The sequence below is a fragment of the Nicotiana tabacum genome, chromosome 8 (assembly GCF_000715075.1).
Source record: "Nicotiana tabacum cultivar K326 chromosome 8, ASM71507v2, whole genome shotgun sequence".
In the NCBI taxonomy this organism is placed as follows: domain Eukaryota; kingdom Viridiplantae; phylum Streptophyta; class Magnoliopsida; order Solanales; family Solanaceae; genus Nicotiana; species Nicotiana tabacum.
In genome coordinates, this window is record NC_134087.1 from 170,590,460 (window position 1) to 170,607,316 (window position 16,857).

General features: G+C 37.5%; 1 long non-coding RNA gene across 1 annotated transcript; it reads right to left on the bottom strand.

Annotated features, from left to right (window-relative positions):
• Positions 1 to 5,827: 5,827 nt before the first annotated feature.
• Positions 5,828 to 14,916, bottom strand: LOC142162865 (uncharacterized). Its single transcript, XR_012694344.1, has 2 exons — positions 14,117 to 14,916; positions 5,828 to 6,634 (listed from the first exon to the last, which is right to left on the bottom strand). It is a non-coding gene; the product is annotated as an uncharacterized LOC142162865 (long non-coding RNA).
• Between the last annotated feature and the right edge of the window lie 1,941 nt (positions 14,917 to 16,857).

A 16,857-nucleotide genomic window follows, 5' to 3' on the forward strand; every position in this document is an offset into this window, starting at 1 on the left:
GTTTTGACCTTGCTCTCCACTTGGTCTTTGACTGGTGGGAACCTTAGATGATGGGGAGGACGGAGCAGCAGTTTTAAGAGTTTCTGAATTAGGAAGAGACTGGAAAACTAGGTGAGGTGTGACTGTAGTAGTAGGAGTAATAGTGGGTGAGGAAGGCTCAGTAGGAGCGCATGCTCCATATGTTAATCAGTGGTAGATACGACTGAGGCAGGGAGATTGAAAGTTGTCTCAGTCATTGAAAAAGTGGTGTGATGATGCTTTTGGGAAATTCTAATGTAAGACTTATGGTTAGGAAAAGCAGAAAATGGTTTTTAAGAGGAGAGGATAATTATGAGGAGAGAGGAATAGGCACCAGTTCTGAAACGACGGTTGGGCGTGGAGAATTTTACAATGTTTCGGAGGGAGATAGAATGACTTGAAATGAAGAGACGCGATAGCAGGATCTGAAAAGTTGAATGACATGGCCGTTGTGTTTTGTACCCTTTTTAAGATGTGTATTAAAGGATGCATAGAACTACTAACCTTTGGTACAAGAACCAGGTTCTTGACCCTTTATTTGAAAGAATCAATCTTCTTTTATCATTCATGCACTGCATCTATAGCTTCTATACTCATCATACGTGTTTACCTGCAAAGGTATTGAAGTGAGTTAGACATGGCCAGAAAACACTTTTAGCCAGTTATTTCTTGAAGGTGATTTTCATAGCCAGATAAAGAGGAATCAGGTTCTCAATTGGGCTTTAAAAGCCCCAACTTCACTCTGTTTCTTTCAAACTGTTCCATACTTGGTGCCTTGGTGAAAATATCTGCAATTTGATCTTCTGTGTTGCATAACTTCATACATATCAGCCCTTTCTCCACATTGTCCCTCAGAAAGTGATGCCTCACATCAATATGTTGTGTCCTTTTGTGTGGAACTGGATTCTTGGCCATGTTGAGTGCACTATTATTGTCACATAGAAGGGGCACACTCTCAGTGAGTACCCCAAAGTCCTCCAGTTGCTGCTTGATCCATAAAAGTTGAGCACAGCAGGATGCTGCGGCTACATATTCAGCTTCAGCTGTTGAAAGAGCCACTGAATTTTGCTTCCTTGTGCCCCCAAGAGATAAGACATGAACCTAAGAAGTGAGCCATTCCAGAAGTGTTTTTCCTATCCACAAGATAACCTGCATAATCTGCATCAGCATACCCAATCATATTAAACTGTCACCTGACGGATAATAAAGCACCAGGTTCTGTGTTCCTTTGAGATATCTCAGTATTCTTTTGGTAGCTTTCAAGTGAGGTTCCTTGGGATTTGATTGAAACCTTGCACACAGCCCTACACTAAAAACAATATCAGGTCTGCTGGCAGTGAGATAGAGGAGAGACCCAATAATGCCTCTATACATGGTTTGATTCATAGGAGATCCAGTTTCATCCATGTCCAACCGAGTGGCAGTAGCAATGGGAGTATCTATCACCTTTGATGCTTCCATGTCAAACGTCTTCAAGAGCTCCCTGATGTATTTTTGCTGACAAATGGATATAACATTTGGGGACTATTTTACTTGAAGACCCAAGAAGAAGTTCAGTTCCCCTATCATGCTCATTTCAAATTCACTTCCCATGAGTTTTGCAATTTTGTCACACAGAGAATCAGTTGTTGCTCCAAAAATGATATCATCAACATAGACCTGAACAATGAGTAGGTTCTTTCCTCGTTTCTTTAAGAAAAGAGTGTTGTCAATTTTCCCTCTTTTAAAGCCATTTTCTAAGAGGAACTTTGAAAACCTTTCATACCAAGCTCGAGGAGCCTACTTTAGCCTGTACAAAGCTTTGTCTAGTTTAAACACATATTCAGGGTGCTCATGACATTCAAACCCTGGGGGTTGCTTCACATAGACGTCTTCCTTAAGGAGTCCATCCAAAAATGCACTCTTGACATCCATTTGGAACAAGGTGAATTCCATATTAAATGCAAAAGCGATTAGAATTCCAATAGCTTCCCTGCAAGCCACTGGAGAAAACGTTTCATTATAGTCAATACCTTCCTCCTGATTGTAGCATTGGACCACTAGCCTGGCCTTGTTCCTTATGGTAATTCCATGTTCATCGAGCTTGTTTCTGAATACCCACCTAGTTCCTATAATGGTTCGATCTGGGGGTCTAGGTACCAGGTGCCACACATTATTTCTCTCAAACTGATGTAGCTCATCTTGCATAGCTGTAATCCAATCTACATCTTTCAAGGCTTCCCTGATATTTTTGGGTTCTATCTGGGAGAGAAAGGCTGAGAAGGCAAGTGAATTTCTGGCTCTTGACCTGGTTTGCACTCTAGAATCTAGAGGAGTAATAATGTTGTCCATTGGATGAGAGCTTTGGTGTCTCCAATTAGACGCCTGAGGTTCATTTTAAGAGGAAGAGGGTATGTTTGGCTGATTTTCCTCTGTCCTTCTCTCAGGTGCTAGTGGAGTTCCCTGAACTACATCAACCACTCTTTCTTCAGCTTCAGTGGTTGTAATTGAAGTGCTTGGTTCTATTAAAGATGAGGCAGCATTGTCTTCATTTAGCTCCTTTACTTGACTCATCATATCTGTCTTTCCATTTGTCATGTTAATGACTTCAGCAGGCAATAGTAAGGGTTCTCCATCTTGATCTTCCTCGGCACTCTTCTTACAGGATGGATAAGACTCATCAAAAATAACATGGACACTTTCCTCAACACATTAAGTCCGCTTATTATCTATCTTGTAAGCCTTGCTTTGAGAAGAGTAGCCCGGAATATTACTTCATCACTCTTGGCATCGAATTTACCAAGTTGATCCTTTCCATTATTGAGAACATAGCATTTGCACCCAAATGTTCTTAGGTGAGTCAGCTTGGGTTTCCTTCTATTCAACAATTCATACGAGGTTTTGTTCAGAAGTGATCTGATAATGCACCTGTTCACCAAGTAGCGGGCAGTGTTGACAGCTTCAGCCCAGAAGTTCTTTGCAATTCCACTATCAATCGGCATTGTTCTTGCCATTTCTTCGAGAGTTCTGTTCTTTCTTTCTACTACTCCATTTTGCTGGGGCGTTCTAGGAGCTGAGAAGTTTTGAGTGATGCAGTTTTCATTGCAAAATTCATCAAATTTGACATTGTCAAATTTTGTCCCATGATCTGATCTAATGCATGCAACTCTAGACTCCATCTTCACCTGGATTTTCTTCACAAAGGCCACAAACACCTCAATAGTTTCATCTTTGGTTTTGAGAAACAGAGTCCATGTGAATCTGGAGTAGTCATCCACTATCACAAAAATGTATCTTTTTCCTCCTCTGCTTTGCACTCTCATAGGTCCACATAGATCCATATGCAGAAGCTCTAGTGGCTTTGAGGTGCTCACATCTCTTTTAGACTTAAAAGAGGACTTCACATGTTTTCCTCTAGCATGTCACACCTCCTTTTTACACGCACGAAGGTATACAAAGGAGTTTTTCCAATTTAAGTAACATTATTCGAAATGGGATTATTTATTCAATTTTATTCAGAGTCGCCACTTGGGATGGTTTGTTTTTTGGTGTCCCAAGTCACCAGTTTATTTTAAATCCCAAATCGAGGAAGATTTCGACTTTTCTTTTGAAGTCTGCGAACCAGAAATTCTGAGTAAGGAATTCTATTAACCCGGGGGGTGTTAGGCACCCCCGGATTTCGTGGTTCTAGCACGGTCGCTTAAACTATCATAATTGGCCTATTATCTGACTTTAATACATGTTTTAGCCTATGGTACACTTTTAACTTATTAGCCGCTCTTAATTAATTTTAGGAAGATTCAACATTATTTAAAATACGTCTTTGGATCACGCCACATGAAATGCACCCACGATCTGCAACATATTTTTATTTAACGTTGTTAGGATTTGGATTTGGATCACATGAAATGCACACCCGAGTTTAAGGAAATTAATTATCAAAATAGCGCGCCTAAAGCGACTACGCACTTTCAACTTTGCGAGGGCCATGGAAAATTCAGCTAATGGCACACCTTGATTTCTAAAGGGTTAATATTAATTACATGAGGGTCATGGGTTATTTAATAAAAATGGCACCAAAATTATTAGCTCAAAATCCTAAATCAATGAACTGTTGGTTTGTCTCCAATTAAATCATCCATGCAGCAATACCAAAATTGTCTCACTAGACATTATCCAGAACATGACAACCAGGAGGAATTCACATATGAACATTTAAAGCATGATTCAATATTTGACCACATAAAGGTAAATGACACACAGTACTAATATTAGTTACAACCAAGCAATTCAAACTATTCTCACGTGATTGTATACCAAACATGGTTATGTATCATTCATTTACATTCGGAAATATCTATTTTACTAATAAAACAAAAAATGACAAAAATAAATATATAACGAAAGTAGGCGGATGTGTTTGTCTAACATATCGTAAGATATCATTATACTGATAAAGTTACTATCCTACTACCAAGAATATCACAAGAAAATAGGTTTGAATAATCAGCAAAGTTCTCTAAGTCAAATACACCCATAAAATTTAATAAGTGAATGATAAGAAAAGCCTTTGTCATGTGTGACTTCTAGCATCACAAGCTCATTTCTTATTTAGTGGGCTGCTAAATTCCAACCACATAAGAAACCACAAAATGCATATAAATGGCACGGGTTCCTTCATCTAGAACATAGGATATAAACAGATCTGGATTTATTTTTAAAAGAAGAAAAAAAAAGTAATAGTCAAGAGTTCACCCAAACCTCACAAACATTGCTAAAAGAGAAACGAGTAGTTATTTACTGCTTTCGTGAACTTGCCTCCTTATTTACTTCTGAATCATCAAATGTGTAATATGTTTCTTTGTATTGATGAATCTGAGAAATTTCTTACAAGGAATAACTGGACAATTTCTTACACGGAATGCTCGCCGGTGAACTCAAACAGAACCGACCATCGGAGGCAAACTCGAGCTAGATCGGAATTTGTATGTTCAGGTGTTGTTTTGGACTGATTTCCGGAACTATGTTGCTGGTGATTTCCAGATGCGTTTTTGGCTAGGAAGCCATGGCAGCAGGTCGTTTCTTCTACGAAGAAGAAGATCAGGAGATGGAATGGGTGGTGGGTCCGATCTGCAGCTGTCAGCCTTTTCTTATGGCTTTTTGTGTGTCTTTTTCACTGATTGTATGTATTTCACTGATCCTCTTTGAAACGGCTGCTTCTTGATTTTTAGGGTGTAGGTTTATATTTTAGGGGTAGGTACTATTATATAGGGGTAAGAATTAGGTTAGGGGTATGGGCCTAGGAATTATGGGCTTGGAGATTATGGGCTAGGTCTAAAATTACACTTTAAAATGGGTCACTTGAACCCAAATTTATTCTTTCCACGCGAACAAGATTGAAAATGCGATCTCATTTATTAATTAATCTTACTTAAGTAAAATAACTATTAAAATAAGACTGACCATTAAAATAAACTATTTTTTTGGTATTTTTTCAAGATTAGAAATGACTACAAAACATTAATGAAACCAATTTTTGTAATTTTTATTTTCTTGTAATAAAATAACGTAAAAGAGTCAAAATTAATTAAAATAGCTATATTAGGCCAAAATTAAATATTTACGTGCTGAAATATGAAAAAAAATTTGGGAGGGTCAAAAATGTCATGTCTACAGCTGCCCCTCTTTGACTGGAAACGCAAAGAGTTTTCAGACAAAGAATGACTAGATAGGTTCTTTGACCCGACCCTTATTTGGGGAAATTGAAAGCTAAAAGAGAGGAGAATGTGACCGAGCCCTGGTATCTGAGCTTCCTACATATCCTTGGCTATAAAGGAATCAGGCCGCGTGTAGTTCAGAAGTGAATGAGGTGATGGAGTGTACCGAGGTGGAGAGTCGGGTTATGTGCCGTCGAGGTTCCGTTTCGCAGTCCCGTTATTACATCAAATCAAAAATGAAAAAGACTAACTAAGCCTATCAGCTACGAGTTACAAGATTGCTATCTATGAGTCTTCTGAAGCTTGATCTTGAGTCTTGGTTGGTTCTTTATGCAGACCCTGATCTGAATCTTGATGCTTGTTAGCCGTAGGTGTTGGTTTAATCTTCTTCAGCTTTATAAACCAAGACGGGACATGCAGAGCTTATGACCTCAGCCCTGTCTTGAGCAACTCACATCTTTCATTAACTTCTGCATTTGGATTCACTTCTTGTCTTTCTTTTTGTTTTTTTTTCTTTTTATTCTGGATTGTGACTAACTTCTATTGATCATCTAGGACTGTTGACTCACATTCTTGATGCGAGCTTCTTTTGTTGTTGACCTGAATTGTATTCTAAATTGAATTCCTTTTTTTCAGGTGGGCGCTTGATTGCTGAACTTGAACCATCTTCTCTTGTTACTTGACACTGTTTTCCCTTGCACCTTGAACCATTTTCCCCTGAAACTTGAACTGTTTTCCTTCGAAACTGCTTTCCTTGAAACTCGAGTTGTCTTCCTTCAACACTGCTTTCCCTAGAAACTTGAGTTGTCTTCCTTCGGAACTGCTTTCCCTTGAAACTTGAGTTGTCTTCCCTTGTTCTCTAGGTGGGTGCCTGATTACAACAAAACAGACAAAACAGACAAAACAAACCCCAGTTTGCACTAGGAAGATTTGTGAGTTGTTAGCAAAATTGTAAACCACTTGTACTATTGAAGCAATGATGAGAGTAAACTAAAGAATAGACTAGGAAAACTATAAACTAAGCTTGACTAAAGTAAAAACTGACCCTATTCTCCAGGCGGGCCCCCTGATTTCAGGAAAACTAAGCATTGATAATCTTAAGAAAACTAAAAAATGACTCCCCTTATTTTTAAATTCAGACTTTTTAAAAAAAATTATTATCCTAGGAGAAAATTCATCGGACTAGGTTTTCTATCTTAGGAGAAAGATTCATCAGACTAAGATTTTGATCCTAGGAGAAAGTTCATCAGACTAGGTCATCTTTTTGTTATCTTAGGAAAAAGATTCATCAGACTAAGACGTTTATCCTAGGAGAAAATTCATCAGACTAGGTCTTCTATCTTAGGAGAAAGATTCATTAGACTAAGATTTTGATCCTAGGAGAAAATTCATCCGACTAGGTTTTCTAATTTATTATCTTAGGGGAAAGATTCATCCGACTAAGACTTCGATCCTAGGAGAAAATTCATCAGACTAGGTCCTCTATCTTAGGAGAAAATTCATCAGACTAGGTCCTCTATCTTAGGAGAAAATTCATCAGACTAAGATTGTGATCCTAGGAGAAAGTTCGTCAGACTAGGTTTTCTATCTTAGGAGAAAAATTCATCAGACTAAGATTTCGATCCTAGGAGAAAGTTCATCAGACTAGGTTCCCTTTCTTTTTTGTCTTAGGAGAAAGATTCATCAGACTAAGATTTATATCCTAGGAGAAAATTCATCAGACTAGGTTTTCTATCTTAGGAGAAAGATTCATCAGACTAAGATTTATATTGGGAGGAAAATCCATCAGACTAGGTTTTCTAATTTATTATCTTAGGGGAAAGATTCATCCGACTAAGACTTCGATCCTAGAAGAAAATTCATCAGATTAGGTCCTCTATCTTAGGAGAAAAGTCATCAGACTAAGATTGTGATCCTAGGAGAAAGTTCGTCAAACTAGGTTTTCTATCTTAGGAGAAAAGTTCATTAGACTAAGATTTCGATCCTAGGAGAAAGTTCATCAGACTAGGTTCCCTTTCTTTTTTGTTATCTTAGGAGAAAGATTCATCAGACTAAGATTTATATCCTAGGAGAAAATTCATCAGACTAGGTTTTCTATCTTAGGAGAAAGATTCATCAGACTAAGATTTATATTGGGAGGAAAATCCATCAGACTAGGACTTTTTACCCTAGGAGGAAAAATGTTAAGACCAATGGCAAGATTTTATGCACAATAGCAAGACAAATAAAGGCAAAGATTTGAGAAACTTCCCTTTGTCGGCTCTTCTCGTCTTTTCTTTTCTTCTCTCTTTTTTTTCATCATTTTTTTTCTCTTTTTGAATCACTTTCCTTGCACCGCTTTGTTCTTGTTTCATACAAAGAAAAAAAATTTCAGTTTTGAAAATGGTGGTCGGTTTGTGGCCTTAAGTCTTGGGCAGCTTGGCTTCTGCTCAATCAGCTTGAGTCGGTTTCAAGAGACTTTTGCTCTGCATCAACCCTAATTGTTTCACACCCAGTACCATTGTATTTCTGGATCAATCAACATTATCCCAACTGGAGATCCTTTCTTAGATGACCTTTTCTGATATCTTGAATGACTTCCTGCTTTTGAGCAATTTGTCTGTCAGAGAGAATCACCAGTTATATTCCTTGCGCCAAGTAGGCTGACAAGAGCCTTTTTGGCGAGCCTTTGCATGAATCCTCAGGGTATATTGACAATAACAACTGAGTGTAGGCCAAATATACTTTATACAACTGAAAAACTGGTAGCAGATTTTGAAATCTTTTCTTGCTTGTTTTGACAAGGACTGACTCAGAGTGAAGGACACAAATGATGCAAAGAAACAAGTATTAACAAAAAATGCCCCTGTCGGAAGGACATGAGTAGTTTTTTTTTTTGTTTTTTCTTCTGTTTTTTTCTTTTTTTTTTCAATAACTAGCCTTAATGGTCATGACATGCATTTTGGACTTAGTGGCCGATCTATCAAACAAATTCACTCTTCCCTTTTACTATTCTTATGACCTTTGAAGTAGGGCCTATCCGTGCCAATCCTTTGCATCAGCTTCACGACTCACTTTCGACTAATGGTGCCCCGAGGGGTTTTCACCAACAAGTCTCTCTCATTTATTCATCTCTTCTACATCATGTGACAACTATTGCTCATTGCATGCGTCTCTTGGCATTCTTGAAGGCATATTGGGAGGTCTTTATTTGGAAGGTTTTTGGATAGGGTTGGAAAGAAAGGTCGGCATGAAGGCTCAAAATAAACTCAAAATGAGGGGCTGTAGACTTACAACTCTTGGAATCGGCTCTTTCAAAAAATGAAATAAAATCTTTGCCCCAGTTTCAGATGCTGGGGATTTTTGGATTTTTCTATTTTTTCTTTTTCTTCTAAATTCTTATTTGGTTGGAGCGAACCGTGAGGCTGCCTACGTATCCTTTTTTAAGGAATCAGGTCTAACGTAGTTCAAACATCTGACCTAAAATATTTTTCTTTCTTTTTGTTTCTTATTTCCTTTTTTTCTTTTTTTTCTCTTTTCTGCTTTTTTCTCTTTTTTTTTGTTTGCCTCGGCTTCTATTTTTGAGGGCATGGACCTTTGACAATTATTTTCTTTTTTTTCTGAACTTTCTAAGAATTGCCCCAGTTTGTACTCTTGGGACATGGACTCTTTTTTTCACTTTTTCTTTTTTTTTATTTTTCATTTTTTTGACTCTTGACTCTAAACTTGATTCCAAAAGAGGGTGGTCAAAGAAAATAACACAGGCTCAAAAGGGGTAGCGAAGGATATAAAGTGTTTGGATAGCAGAAAAAGGACCTCCTAGCCTCGAGAATGCCAATCATATTATCTTTTCGCGATCCCAGCATTGACGAACATGTCTGTCTTCTTGGTGTGTCGTGGTCACAAGACACTTTCCGTCCCTTAATGTCGAAATTTCTAACAATCTTCAATTGATTAAACATCCTCAAACCCGATCTTTATAATGATTTGAAGGTGAATTTTATTCGACCTTAATTCCAAAGTATTTCAACTCTTTATTCATCCTCAAAAGTGCCTTTTTAAATTTTTTAGTTATCTAATTCTGGATTAAATCAGTTCCTAAGATCTGGCTAAAATTTCCGCATGCATGTCGTGTCATTAGAACTAGCGACAAAAGAACTAGGAACAGAATGACACAAAAAGACAAACTATATTTTATTGAGTAAAGGATGAAAGGGTTTTACAACTAAACAAGCAACCCAAAATACGAGTGACAACCCTAAAATAACCCAAATAATAAAAATAGCAACAGAACAGACAGACAAGACTCACACAAACAGAATGGAGGGATAGAAGGGTTTGACTCAATAAAACTAATAAAATCTGGATCACAACCTTGAAATAATCCAGATAATAGAAAAAACATCAAAACAAGCTACCAAGATTCCTTCCTAGTAAGGAGGGAATGACTTTTCAATTGCTAGGCTTGACATTTAGCCACAAATTTGCTCATCAGAATCAGCAGAGCCTTCTCCAATTTCAACATCATTAACTTCAGTTAGCAAGTTCCCGAGAGGATTCTCATACTCCATGCCACCAGGCATCATCCCAACAAAGGGTGCATCATGATATGCAAGTAAAGGATTCTGCGTGATATTCTGGGTATCACTGTCTTGGATCACAATCAGGTTTTCTTGGATGATCCTTTCTATTTCTCTTTTCAAATCCCAACAACTTTCAACATTGTGCCCCTGGGCATTGGGATGATATTCACACCTTTTAGAAGGGTCAAATCTTCTTGCACGTGGGTCCACATGATTTGGAGGAATGGGTGCAATCATGTCGTGATGCTTTAACTTCTCAAACAAGCTTGTATAGGACTCTCTTATTGGTGTAAAATTATCTTTCAACTTTTGATCCCCTTTATACCTCTGGCCTGGATGTGGGTTATAGGGCACCTAAAACTTTTGTGGAGGTTGGTGGAGATTTTGTGATGCTCGTGCTCGCCTTCTGGGGTGTTTTGGTGGCTAGGCAATATACTGAGGTGGAGCAACAGAGTACTGTGTGTTCTGAGGTGGATAGTAATGTTCAGGAGAGTCATGGAAAACCTGAGGAGGCTGCTCATACCTTCGAGATGTTCTCCTGGGACCTCTTCTCGCACCTGTTGTCATCATGATTTCTCCATCCTTCTTATTCGTGCCACTGAAATTATCAGATTCAACCTGGACAGCCTGAGTTGCGGCTTTAAGAGCTGCTTGACTTATAATTTTTCCTTTCTTAAGACCATTCTCTACCATTTCTCCCATTTTAATTGCTTCCGAGAAGGATTTGCCCACTGCGGACATCATGTTTTGAAAATAATATGGCTCTTGAGCGTGAAGGAAGACAGTGATTAGCTTGTGGTCGTCCATGGGTGGCTTAACTCTAGTTGCTTGCTCTCTCCATTTAATGGCATATTTCCTGAAACTTTCAGTTGGTTTCTTCTTCAGGTTTGAAAGGGAAATGCAGTCTGGGGCAATGTCAATGTTGTATTGGAACTGTTTGACAAAGGCCTGTGTCATGTCATTCCATACATACCAGTGAGACGTGTCTTGATCCATAAACCATTAGGAGGCTACTCCCGTAAGGCTTTCCCCAAAATAAGCCATCAATAATTCTTCATTTCTTTCTGCACCTCTCAGTTGATTGCAATACCTTTTCAGGTGGGCTATGGGATCTCCATGTCCATCATACTTTTCAAATTTGGGAGTCTTGAAACCAGGCGGCAAGTGAATATCGGGGAACATGCATAGATCTTTGAAGGCAACACTCTTTTGACCTGCCAACCCTTGCATGTTTTTCAACCGTTGTTCTAAGCTTTTCACTATTTGGGTCATTTCTTCCTGTACCATCTTTCGGGCAGGCTTCTCCATGTTTGCAGGAAGATCAAACGAGTACGAGTGGTACTCAAGAGAGTGGTATCGCTCTTGTTGTGTAGCAAATTGTGACTCATGACGAGGTTGTCCTTGACCACTGGCCCATGCTTGACAAATTTCGGTCATTTGCTGTTTCAGTATTCTATTTTTCTCAAACACAGTAGACTCTTGTTGAACCCTCTGACCCAGAGTCTCTTGAGCACTTGTAATAGCTTCGATGTCAGTTATCATTTTTCCTTGGATCTTGTGTTTCCAGCTTACCACAAACCGACCACCTCAACTTTTTTCACAATTCAAAACAAAACATGTTAGAATGGACTTAGTCAGTCATTATTATTATCAATATTTTTTTATTTCTTCATTTTTTTCATTTCTTTTTAATGGTGATCGAACCTGATATGGGTTGCCTATGTATCATGTGGGAACATGAATCAGATCTTGCGTAGTTCGGGAAGATCAGGAATAAGTAAATAAACTAACTTTTTTTTTTTGGATTTTGAATTTTTCATTTTATTTTTTCGAAAGAAAGACTTATAAAGAAGAAAGAGAATATTTTTGGATTTTGATTTTTCTTCAAAAATTTTGCAAAGAAAGACTTCTAAAGAAAAGAGATTTTTTTTTAATATCGACCTTTTTTTTTGAATTTTGAAGAAAAACTTCTAAAGAAGAAAGAAACTATTTTTGATTTTTGGAATTTTATTTTGAATTTATGAAGAAATGCTTCTAAAGAAAAAGAAAATATTTTTGAACCTTGAGTTTTCATTTTAATTTTTGAAAGAAAAAATATTTTTGTATTTTTTTTAAAAAAAAACAATTAGGGTCTAAAAGAAAGGTTTTCTAAAGAATAAAGTGATGGAAAATATTTTTGGTTTTTTTTTTTTTGAAAATTGGGGTCTAAAAAAAAGGTTTTTCTAGAGAGGAAGTAAAGGAAAATATTTTTGAATTTCTTTTTGAAAATTATGGGCCGGAACCGATGAGGTTTGCCTACGTATCTCACATCCGGTGAGAATCAGACCTGCGTAGTTCGGAAAATTTTGGCTCGTTTTGAAATGACTTTTTTTTCTCAGAATTTTGGCAGATTTTCAGAATTTTCTAAATACCTACCTCTCACTTTTTGTTTCTTTTTTCTTCTTTCTCCTCTTTTTTTGATTTTCTTTTTTTTTCTTTTTTTCTTTTTCTTTCCCTAGTCAACATGCAAGCCGAAACAGACATATACGTAAGTAGCACGTAAGATGCATCAAGATGGTCTTTTGATTTCTGGATACACCTGTCCTAGACGGATCCAACCCATGTGTTGAGTCCGCAAAGTCAAATGCACGTGATGCAAGCAAGTGTTCCTACTAGGGATCTGACATGAGGCTGTGTTATACTAGGTTTAAAAACCTGGGTGTATTGTTCTAGACCTGGCTTACCCGAGCGGACAGCTCGGGCCGAGGGGGCAGCGTACCGGGAATACAGAAGCTTCACCGGCTTTGAAACTTGTCCGAACCTCGTTCTAAAATTGGGATAAGACTCTAATAGAAAAGAAGTCACACGAAGTGCACACTTCCCAGATGATTTAGAAGACTCAGAGAGAGGAGGGTTTCGTAGCAATTTATATACAGCGCAAACAATATCAAAGCGGTAAAAGCAGCATTTGGCACATTAGGCTCAACATGTAAAAATCAGATAAAACAAACCAACTATAACACTTTCAACTTTGCGAGGGCCATGGAAAATTCAGCTAATGGCACGCCTCGATTTCTAAAGGGTTAATATTAATTACATGAGGGCCATGGGTTATTTAATAAAAATGGCACCAAAATTATTAGCTCAAAATCCTAAATCAATGAACTGTTGGTTTGTCTCCAATTAAATCATCCATGCAGTAATACCAAAATTGTCTCACTAGATATTATCCAAAACATGACAACCAGGAGGAATTCACATATGAACATTTAAAGCATGATTCAATATTTGACCACATAAAGGTAAATCACACACAGTACTAATATTAGTTACAACCAAGCAATTCAAATTATTCTCACGTGATTGTATACCAAACATGGTTATGTATCATTCATTTACATTCTGAAATATCTATTTTACTAATAAAACAAAAAATGATGAAAATATATATATATATATAACAAAAGTAGGCGGATGTGTTTGTCTAACATATCGTAAGATATCATTATACTGATAAAGTTACTATCTTACTACCAAGAATATCACAAGAAAATAGGTTTGAATAATCAGCAAAGTTATCTAAGTCAAATACACCCATAAAATTTAATAAGTGAATGATAAGAAAAGCCTTTGTCATGTGTGACTTCTAGCATCACAAGCTCATTTCTTATTTAGTGGGCTGCTAAATTCCAACCACATAAGAAACCACAAAATGCATATAAATGGCACGGGTTCCTTCATCTAGAACATAGGATATAAACAGATCTGGATTTATTTTTAAAAGAAGAAAAAAAAAGTAATAGTCAAGAGTTCACCCAAACCTCACAAACATTGCTAAAAGAGAAACGAGTAGTTATTTACCGCTTTCGTGAACTTGCCTCCTTATTTACTTCTGAATCATCAAATGTGTAATATGTTTCTTTGTATTGATGAATCTGAGCAATTTCTTGCAAGGAATAACTGGACAATTTCTTACACGGAATGCTCGCCGGTGAACTCAAACAGAACCGACCATCGGAGGCAAACTCGAGCTAGATCGGAATTTGTATGTTCAGGTGTTGTTTTGGACTGATTTCCGGAACTATGTTGCTGGTGATTTCCAGATGCGTTTTTGGCTAGGAAGCCATGGCAGTAGGTCGCTTCTTCTACGAAGAAGAAGATCAGGAGATGGAATGGGTGGTGGGTCCGATCTGCAGCTGTCAGCTTTAGGTCCTCTATCAGCCTTTTCTTATGGATTTTTGTGTGTCTTTTTCACTGATTGTATGTATTTTCACTGATCCTCTTTGAAACGGCTGCTTCTTGATTTTTAGGGTGTAGGTTTATATTTTAAGGGTAGGTACTATTATATAGGGGTAAGAATTAGGTTAGGGGTATGGGCCTAGGAATTATGGGCTTGGAGATTATGGGCTAGGTCTAAAATTACACTTAAAAATGGGTCACTTGAACCCAAATTTATTCTTTCCACACGAACGAGATTGAAAATGCGATCTCATTTATTAGTTAATCCTACTTAAGTAAAATAACTATTAAAATAAGACTGACCATTAAAATAAATTATTTTTTGGTATTTTTTCAAGATTAAAAATGACTACAAAATATTAATGAAACTATTTTTTGTAATTTTCATTTTATTGTAATAAAATAACGTAAAAGAGTCAAAATTAATTAAAATAGCTATATTAGGCCTAAATTAAATATTTACGTGCTGAAATATGAAAACCTTTGGGGAGGGTCAAAAATCACATGTCTACATAGCACAGGCATCACAGACCTTTTGCATCTTGAATTTTGACATAGGTAGACCATGGACCAGGTCCTTCTGAATTAGTTTGTTCAGAAGAGAAAGACTTGCATGGCCCAGTCTTCTGTGCCATAGTTCAACATCATCATTAACAGCCTTCAGACAACTCAGATCACCACTCTGTAAGGACTCGAAATCAGCAACATAGATGTTCTTGTATCTTTTGGCAACAAGTACTATTTCACCGGTCACAAGATCAGTGATTGTACATATTTTGGACAAGAATTCTACCTTGTTTCTTTATCACAGATTTGAGAGACACTCAAGAGACTGTACTTAAGGCCATTGACATAGTACACATTTTCAATAGAATGAGTGAGTGACTTCCCGACTTTTCCAACTCCAAGAATGTACCCTTTTTTTCCTTTGCCAAAGGATACACTGCCTCCTTGCAGGGCTTTTAGTGGAAGAAAGTCCATGGTGTTCCTAGTCATGTGCTTTGAACACCCACTATCCATGAACCATTGTTGACCGCTTCCTTTCATTGTTCCCTCTTTGTTGCCATTGTCTTCATCATCATCTGATTGAGCCATCAAAGCAAAAGTTGAGTCATATCCAATCTCCTCTCCTTCAACTGCTATCATGGAACTATCACTAGTATCAGGTTCATCTTCAGACTCACTAGAGGAATCCCCCATGCTGCAAAAGCATGTCTCATCATATTGTCAGTGGATCTTTTTCTCTTGAAATCCTTGAAAGGAACTGGGTTCGTCTTAGCTATTTTCTCATGGTAGTTCTTGGAGAATTCTTGCTTTAAGAGAGGACAGTCTTTCATGAAGTGTCCATGTTTTCTACACTTGTATCAAAGATCACAGGTTTTCTCCATTTCTTCTGACCATCTTCTGAAATCTTTTGGTTAAGTAATCCATGTCATTGTCTTCTTCACTTGAATCATTGTTCTTAGCTTTAAGTACCAGGTTATTTTCCTTCTTTGGTTCTCTTCTTTCACTGTCTATCTTTCTTTTTTCAACTCATAGGTCTTCAAGTTTCCGATCAGCTCTTCTATGGTCAACTCATGTAAGTCCTTTGATTCCATAATAGCATTCATTTTGCTTTCCCAAGAGCTAGGCAGAAAGTTGAGGATTTTCCTCACTAGCTTGTTTCTGGGAATAGTTTCACCAAGTGAGTGTAACTCATTTATAATGGAAGTGAATCTTGTGTACATATCTTGAATGGATTCATCGTCCCTCATTTTGAAGAGTTCATACTCGATAGTGAGCATATCAATCTTAGACTGTTTTACTTATGTAGTTCCCTCATGAGCTGTTTGCAAAGCTTCCCATATCTCTTTGGCAGTGTTGCAGGTGGAGATTCTATTGTACTCTTCAGATCCTATTCCACATACTAGAATTTTCTTGGCACGAAAATTCTTCTTCACATCTTTCTTGTTTGCTTCAGTGTATTCTTTGCTGGTTTTTGCCATTGAAAATGGAAGTTCCTCTAGTACCTTGGTTGGAACATAAGGACCATCGCATATGATATCCCATAACTCACAATCCTCAGCCATGATAAAATTGTGCATTTTTGTTTTCCACCACCCATAGTATTGTCTATTGAACCTGGATGGTCGGTATGTAGATTGACCTTTTTCAAAATTAGGTGGAGCAGCCATAAGGATCCTTCCTAGGTGTTAGTCTGATAGGAGGAACCTCCTCTGATGCCAATTGTTAGTTCGTGTGAGTCCACCAAACAGTAGAGTACCTGGTCATTTGCAAGATTCTACTGAGAATGCTAATAAAATAGTACGAAAATAAGGCAGAGGATTTTTACGTGGAAAATTCCCACACAAGGGGATCAAAAA